Consider the following 9,253-nt stretch of genomic DNA (forward strand, 5'->3'; position numbering starts at 1 on the left):
TTTTCTCCCCAAATCATGCATTTCTCTTTTTTGGAAGATAATGCATATTTCTCTCACTTTTCTGTATGTCTTCTGAGTGGAAGCATTGAAATCTTTTGTTCTGGACTCTCTTTTCAAGAACATTTGTATAGCAAACAACCTGGACAATAGAGATGGTGTCTCCCTTTTGGGAAGAAGGAATATTTATTTGCTGTTAAGAGTAATAATGTCTCCCTCCAGGGCAAAGGTTGGGCGGTTTGCTAGCAAGCACCTTTAAAATATTGGGAGTTACTAAGCGCAAGATGCTTTGATTGTCCATCTGGGATGCTCCATATTACCCCCAGAAGACTTGCGGAAGGCCAGGAGAATTGACACAAACATGATGCTCATGCTTCCTGCTGTACTGTGACCATAAAGTCCTTTGTCACTGATTCAGGAGTCTCATGTCTTCTTCAACATCTACAAAACTGTGGCAAACTACCTTGTCAGCCTGCAAGTTGGGTAAAATCTCAGACCCTTCATAGTGTTTGACCCTCTTATAGCCCACCAACCCAAGCTAAGTTGCTATAATTTTTTAGTGTCACAATGTTATGTGGGCCCGATTATCACAATTAATCAATTCCTTATAATAATAACCATTAGGAAAAATAACAATAGTTAATATTTATTGAGCACATACTATGTGTGAGACACCATGCTAAAAGATATGCATGCATGCATGCATTGTTATTTTAAAAATTCTCAACAACCATAAAATAGGTGTCTTTTTTTTCAGTTTTTTTTTTTTTTTTTTTTTTTTGGTTCATAGATGAGGAAACTAAGGTTCAGAGGTAAAATAACTTACCACGTATCGCAGAGCTAGCAAATGGCTGACTTGGAATTTAAATCTAATTGCTCTAACTTCAGAGCTCATACTTTTAAGTCTGTAGTCTCATATGTAAGCCAAGTTCACTAATATGTGGAATCTAAAAAAAAATGTGGTTTCTCATAGAAGTAGTAAATGGAACAGGGTTTACTAGAGGCTGGGAAGGAAGGGGGAAATAGAAGAGAGGGAAGGGGAAGAGGTTGGTCAGCAGGTACAAAGTTATGGGTAGATAGAAAGAATAAGTCCTGGTATTCTAGGGTGACTATAGCTAATAATATTGTATTGCATAGTTCCAAATAATGAGAAAAAAAGGATATTGCACTTAAGCACCACAAATAAATGGTAAGTGTTTAGGCGCTGGATATGTTATCTATCCTGAGTGGATCATTATATAATATATGCATATTTTGAAACAACATGCTGTACTCCATAAATATGTACAATTAAAAAAAACAGTAAGGGCGAGTATCACATCTCAATTACCTAATGTAGCAGAACTCATTAAAATCACTACAAATAGGCCAGTTCAAAAGAAACCATTTGCTATAAAGCCATTTGTGGAAGTATCACAGCTTCACCGTTAACTACCAGTCCTACCAGTATGTAGGTGTTTGTTCTTCCTCAAAACATTGGTTCTGAAAAAATATTGTGATGTGAAAATAGTCATCTCTAATAGCTTCTTCTGATTACACCCTGGAGTCTCTTAATCGAAAGGATGGTATGGTCCACCAGCCCTACATTTACCTTGAAAGTTCTAGGGAACACCTAGAAACAGATTAGACTAAACTGGCAATACTATACAACCAGAGAATCTCCAAGCAGAGTTATATCCTAATATTAGTTCTTTTTGTTGTTGTTGTTCTTGATATTTTACTATCACCAGGATTTAAATAACATGTTTTTCTTTGAAAAGAAAAAAAAATGTTTCAACCGTAATTATTCCATGCCTCAGTTTAGTTTCTTTTGAACAAGAAACCTACAAGAAAATATAAAGTAGGGGGAAAAAAGATATTTGAGGTTTTTTTGGTTGGTTGTTACATGCTCACCACTAGTTGATGCTAGATATATTGCATAATTTCTTGTTTGGAAATTTATCAAAGTAAATTAAGGATTTCTCTCTGTGAAAGAAGATTTAACAAAATAAAAAAATTAGAATAAATTTGCTCTGGCTGAGGAAGGATGGCACACACCTCAGTTGGGAACAGCTAAGACAAAATCTACCACAGGTCTATTCCTTGTGTGTAAGATATATGTCCTGGTATGTGTGTGATTGAATATACTGAAGCTCTCAGAAATCACAGATAAAATATATAGTTATTGAAGGCGAGGAACACATGCTGAGGAGCACAGCTACGTTCCCATATAAACTAAAGTGCAAAATGAGGCAGAGCCAGGTGGTAGCAGACGTTTCCTCCCCGCTCCCTCCCCAGGCCCTGCTGCTTGCCAGATTCAGTTAGTTCAGAGAAGCAGAGCAGTGGAGGCCACATGGAGAATCATGAAAACAAAACATATTTTCAGGATGCAACCTGGCTTTATGGCAACTGAGAGTGACTGTATAGTGAAAACCAGCTCCACTAGAATGTTTTCTGCTCCTTCCCCACCTACAGGAACCTCTTGTAATTAGCTGGACAGGAAAACTGAACTCATAAAACAATAAAATAGAAAAATAAACAGAAAGTGCCACAGCCATTCAGACAAAGGCAATATAAGAAAAACAAGAAGAAGAGCTGTATAATTGATTCTATTTTTAATGATTTTAGTTATAAAATATACATACTAAAAAGTACACAGAGCAAGGATATACTACCCAATGACTTGTTATAAATCCAACACCCATATACCCACCACCCAGTTCAAGAAAGGGAATATTGTTGGACCCCCGAGTCACCCTCATCTTTCTTCTCAATGACTATCCTTCTTTCCCCCAAAATAACCATTATCCTGACTTGTGTAGTAATTACTTTCTTATATTTCATTATAATGTTTCAGTCTACTCATGAATTCTTAAACACTAATAGCATAGTTTGGGATATTTTTTTCAACTTTATTTAAATAGAATCATACATTTATATATATTCTTGTGTGCTTAGCACTATGTCTTGGAAAGTCATCCCTGTTGGGATGTAGACATGTGGTTTATTTATTTTCAAGGAATTGAATTGCTGGGTCATAGAGAATATGCATCTTCAACTTTAGCAGATAGTTCCAAACTGTTTCCATGGAGCTTGTGGTCAATCTACCCCAGCAGTAAATGAGAACTCCTGCTTCTGCACATCCTCATGTTCACTTTGTGTAGCCAGTCTTTTTCATTTTAGCCATTCTGGTGGGTGGCCAGTTGTATCATATTGCATTTCAATTGCGTTCCCCTTATGATCAGTGAGGATAATGTTCTTTTATACGTTTATTTTCCATTATGCAATTCTGTTTTGTAAAGCACTCATTCGATTCTCTTACTCATATCTCTACTAGGTTGTCTCTCTTTTTCTTAATGATTTGTAGTGGTTTTAAAAATAAATTTACAACATTCACAAGAATTCATTGAACTTAAGATAAGTGAACAGATATGATGAGGGGGAGCGGGGGGAAAAGGAGAAATTGGTAAAGGGGCACTAAAATCAACTACACTGTATATTGATAAATTAAAATTTAAAAATCAATATAAAAAATAAAATAACAAATAAATAAATAAAATTTGAAAAATAAAAATATATTCAGGATAAGTCCCTTTGCCAGTTAAACATATTAAAAATGTACACTATTATACCACTATTTGCTTGCCTTTTCACTCTCATAATGCCCAGTGAGAAGCTAGCCACCATGAAGAAAATCTGAGTACCCTGAAACTGCCATGTTGTTAGGGAGTCCACACTAGCTACATGGAAAGGCTACATGGAGAGATGTTTGGACAGCCTCAGCATTCCAACTGTTCCAGTACAAACACCAGACATGTGAATAAAGAAGCCATCTTAGACATCCCAGCTCCAGATGTGATGTGGTAAAGAATAAAAAACAGCCAGCAGCCAGAGCTGAGACCTCAGACATAAGATCCCAATTGAACCATCCCAGGCATCTCCAGCCATTCAAACCACTCAACTGAGAATCCAGTCATTGTGGAAAGAAAATTATCTATCCTTGGTAGTTTCTGCCTAAATTCCTGACCCACAAAATCTTGAGCATAATAAAATACTTGTTGTCTGCTGTGGATTGAATGTCCCCCTCAAACTCACTGAAGCTTAAATTGTATCCCCCAAAGTTTCAGGTATTGAAACTTGGCCCCCACTGTGACAGTGTTGAGAGGGTGGGAAATCCTATTGTAATAACTGAAAGGTGAAGGGGAAGGTGATTGGATTGTAAAGGCCATGCCCTACTTAATGGGTGTGGTTCTTAGAGCTTTAAAAGGAGAGCATGTGAGAGTCTCTCTCTCTCTCTCTGCTTCCACCATCTCTCAATGTGATACCCTGTGTCACTGAAGCCACCACCAAGGAAGACCCTCACAGATGTGACCCCTGGACTTTGGACTTCCCAGCCTCCAAAACTGTAAGCAATAAATTTCATTTTCTTACAAAGTACCTAGTTGCAGGTATTTATGTTATAAGGAACAGAAACAGACTTAATATAGTTGTCTGATGCCACTAAGTTGTGGGAGAATTATTATGCAGTAACAGATAACTGAAACAGAAGATTCCACAGTAGGTATGAAGCGAGGTTCTGAAGGACTGGAGTAAGTGCCAGGGAAGAGGGGATCTGGGAGAGAAAAACACATGAGCCAAGGTGGTGAATTCAGAATACACCTGGAGTCTTTGGATGTCAATGAAGTGACCATACCAAAAAGGTGGAAGGATTATTTTAGGATAAATGAGGCAAGGTGTTCTTTACCCTTTACTGATTAGACAGAGAAAACAAAGAGAGACTTTATTTGCATCACAACATATTAAAATGAAGCTATGATAGTTGCCTATCATGGTAAGAAAAATTTAATATCACCTCTGAAGAATCTGGATGGGATGAAGCTCCTGGGATGAACACAGGGCCTGATTGATGCCACATTTAGAAATGAAAAGAAAGAGAATCAAGAGAGAGAATAACCTCCTGGATTTTTACCTGAGATGTGCCTTATACATACTAAATGAGTAACTCCATGGGAAAAGACTGGTTTGGTATTTGTTTTTATTCCCCTAGTAGATTCTGAGCTCAGTGTGTATTTATAATCAGCAGTTAACAGTGAGACTCATTCTCTGGAAATAAACTTGACCTATAAGCTCTATAAGATTTACCAAGTTCATGTATAGAAATATATTAGGTAATAAGAAGCATCAAATTATGAAAGACATTGAAATCATGGAACAGGTGTTTAGAAGCAATTTTAGAAACAAGTGAGAACTTCTAGTTTGTTAAAGGGGTTATAAGTTACAAACATGATTCCTGCATACCTTTGGGAAGAAAAGGAAAGAAAAAGAAACAGATGACTTTGCCGAGTATAGAACTGGGTAGAAAGGTGTCCTGGTGAAGTTGGCACCAGAACAAGACCAAGAAGTAATATCCAGGGGCAGTGACAATGGGGCAGAGTTGCCATTTGGCTCTGTTTCATCCCTCTCATTTATCAATCTTGAAAATTGCCTTTGAAGCTGTAAGTAGAATGAGGTGGTGATTTGAAGGAAAGTATATAATAACTGTATGTCCCAACTGTGAATAATAGCACAAAAAAACTGTGGAGCACAAACTGAAAGTGTGCATACTGACTTTTGCTGTAAACATCTTGTATGATAGCTTATCTCATAATGCTTGCATGTTGAACTTAGTAAAAAAATAAAATAAATAAGCAAAACCTCTCTGAACCAAGAAGAATATATTTTTATCTCTAGTAATACTTAACTTTAGGTAACTTTAGAGGAAGGGAGAGCATACATACTAGAGTTCAATAATAAAATGTTTATTACAGTACTGAAAGTGAAAATGCCTCAGCCGTAGCTTTAAAAAATGCATGACGAGAATACATGGCCCTTCAATGCAGTGGTGATAAATAAATAAATAAAGCCCAGAGGCAGAAAAATCCAACCAGATCCTGCAGTCAAGATACAACCAAGAAAAAAAAATTCATAAAATAGAAAGTTAACAGTCAGACTCCAATTCCTATACACATTTTCCCTCTGAAATCTTCAGTCCTTTTCTTTGATCAAATTAGACACCTAAACACTTAAGTAGAAAAAGATAAACATATCATTCGTATTTTTCTGCTTTGTAAATTCTTTATTTTGATAAAGAGTAGATTTTGAGTTATTCTAGCTGACTTAGGGCATCGTGAAATCTGGAGCTCCTGAAATCTGTTTACTCTTTTTCTCTTAATGTGAAAATACTATTATCTGTGGAAATGCACAGTATTTCCAATTATGAAAACCATAATTTATAATTTAAGACCTTAAAAGAGTAATATCATTGTTGATAATGATAATAGCATTATCAGGTATGCATAGACTTGCATGTTAAAATGTCTCATATTCCTAGATGTTAAGTAGAAAGAAAAATTGTCATTTTTTTCTATTGTAAAAGGAAAACAGATTTTCCTTGGCCATGGTCTTTTAACATACGCTATTTTCTTTATAATAGTCTGTCAGTTTGTATTTATTGAGATCTGCTGTGTGTAGAATTCATTTCTTTCTGTTTTGGAGAATTGTAAAGGGTAGCAGTGAAGTCTCTGCACAGGAGGAATTTATTTTGTAATGGGAAAGACACAACAATTTAATGTACTTAACATATATGTGAAAGCATGTGTGTGTTAAATTATATACATACCTCATTTTACGTTCCTTACTTACACATACACTTTTTCAATGATTTAGTAACAGAGGTGGCAAACTATGGCCAGAGGGCCAAACCCAGCCAGTGACCTATTTTTGTATAGCCCTTAAGCTAAGAATGTTTTTTACATTTTTAAAGTGTTATAAAAAAATAAAAATAAAGAAGAATATGCAACGGAGACAGTATGTGGCCCACAAAACCTAAAATATTTAATATCTGGCCCGTTACAGAAAAAGTTTGCTGACCCTTGACTTAGGGTAATCCATAAAACTATAAAGTTTTGCTGAAGTGACTGTAGCTTTCTGGGGTTATCGTGAAATGGAGTGCAGGACGATTTCTAACCACACTGGGAGAAACTTGAATAAAGATACCTCAAATTTGTACTGCACTGGCCTTCAAAGGCCTTCTTGTGTGAAAAGCAAAAAGATGTACTTAAATTATTCTTATTCCTACAGGAGGTCTCACGTGTTGATTTTCATGCAGGTGCATGAAACTCTGTCATCTCATGTATTATAGACTATTCAAGTCAAATAATTAAATCTAGGTCTCCTTTCTCTCCTCCTTACCACCAAGCTAGTTTTCAACGTTTTGCCCATAAGGACCTTGGAGTGTTTACCCAGTGACATTTTACCTTCTATACTCAATTCTGCAGCTAATTGTGACATTACTGATGATTGAAGTGGCCATTGCGTGTGACAGAAAAGACCTATATTTTTCCAACAGTTCTTTGGTTTGTGGACCAGAAAACTGCTTTTTGATTCAGCACTGTAGCTGAAACTTGCAGTGTGTGACTCAGCCATTTAGTTCATGTTTCTTTCAGTGTCTTTGCTGCAAAGTGTCATTTCATTCCTGCCTTAAAAGCATTCTTTATGGGAGTTTCTACCGGTGTGTGTTTTTTAAATTTTCTGTAACTCCCTAGCACCCACATCTCTGGATTCCTTATCCCAGTATCTGTGGCAGACTGGTGTTTTGGTTCTGTGGACATGGACAAAGAATGATACATATGGAAAGTCCAAAGTGATATAAATAAGATGCATTGATAAGACAGTGGGATAAGCAGCCTGACCAGGCAGAGATTACTGATATGTCAATATAATCAATTGCAGCCAGCCCATAGTTTTGCTATAGAAGATGGGAAAAAACACTTAGACTTAAATCAGCTATTTGACTGGAAGGTGTCCTTCAAACCACTGATTCAGGCATCTGTCAAGCATCTGATAAAAGCGTGTTTTTGATCCAGTATTTAAGACAGTGCCTGGTAAATGGTAGGCACCAAATATTTGTGGAATGTTTAAACAAATACTCCAAGTAATGCTCTGTCAGAGTAAAGAGATAATAATGATGATAACAATAGAATTAACATTTATTCAGTGCTTACTCTGTGCCAAGCACTGAGCTAAAAAATTATATGAATTTTCTCATTTATCCCAACACACTATGAGCTAAGTTCTATTATTGTCCCAATTTACCAGATAAGGAAAATGAAGCACGAAGAGTACAAAGAGATGTATAGCATGTAGTTTTTGCATACTTTTGGCTACTTGGTCACGTAGAGTTGAATAAAAATCAAAGAACTTCATATACTTTAATCACTGCTCCAAGAGTCATGCATGGGTGTGTGCTCAGAAATGGGACTTCCCAGATGATCATTCCACTAGCTAAGATTGGTATCCCCTCGAATTGTGCACGGTAACTAGAAAGGGAACACTCATAAAGAAATGGAAGGACACACACACACACACACACACACACACACAATAAACCAGAGTAAAAGGTCATTTTATATAGGAGAGCTGAAAGCTGGTGGGGCATGTACACACTCTGGATTCTGTTACATTCCTTCAAATGGTATTTTTTTTAAAAAGTCTTAGTAGGCAGTTAACTTGGATGGACTCAGACTCCAAACTCTATGTCCCCTGCAGTGAGTAGCAGCTGAAAGCCTTGTTCAGTTATTTTTGCCTTAGTTAGGTTGCTTAGACTCTGCCTTACAAATGTATAGGTCAGAGATTGGCCAAAGATTTGAGTAATGTTTACATGCAGATTTGGAGTTCCCCTTATTGGATTTCTCCTTTCTGCTATTTCTACCTTACTTTGCAGTGGCTATTGTCGCTTAACCTCTGTTCTCTCTTTCTTCAAGCCAGTATGACTGCATGTTTTCTATACCAGTTTTAGCCACTTCTCATGGGACTGACTTCAGCTTGTCCTCAGCAAAAAAGGGAAACTTACCCTATTCTATTTTCCTGCTTCGAATTGTAGACTCTCCTTTAATCTCTGTCTGATTTTAGTTACTCTCCTGTAACTCCAAGGAGATATTTCAAGTTGTTTACAAATTGTTTTCAGTAGGAAGGTTGGCCCCAGAGGAGCTACTTCTACATCACCAGAATGAGAACCTCCCCCACATGTATTTCTAATGCAGTGACAGTGGTCCATCATGTATGTATTTATATTATGCTCATCACTTTTACTTCATGGAGCAGGGAGTGGGTAGGGGTTTTCTGTTAGAGTAAAAAAATATGTCGTGAACTAAAATCCTACCATCTCACCAATAAGAGGTCTGCACAAGTCTCAAATGCATAAGGCAAGAAAAAATTGGTGCGTTCTTTTCACTCCAAG

The sequence above is a fragment of the Galeopterus variegatus genome, unplaced genomic scaffold (genome assembly GCF_000696425.1).
Source record: "Galeopterus variegatus unplaced genomic scaffold, G_variegatus-3.0.2 Scaffold4207, whole genome shotgun sequence".
Taxonomy (NCBI): Eukaryota; Metazoa; Chordata; class Mammalia; order Dermoptera; family Cynocephalidae; genus Galeopterus; species Galeopterus variegatus.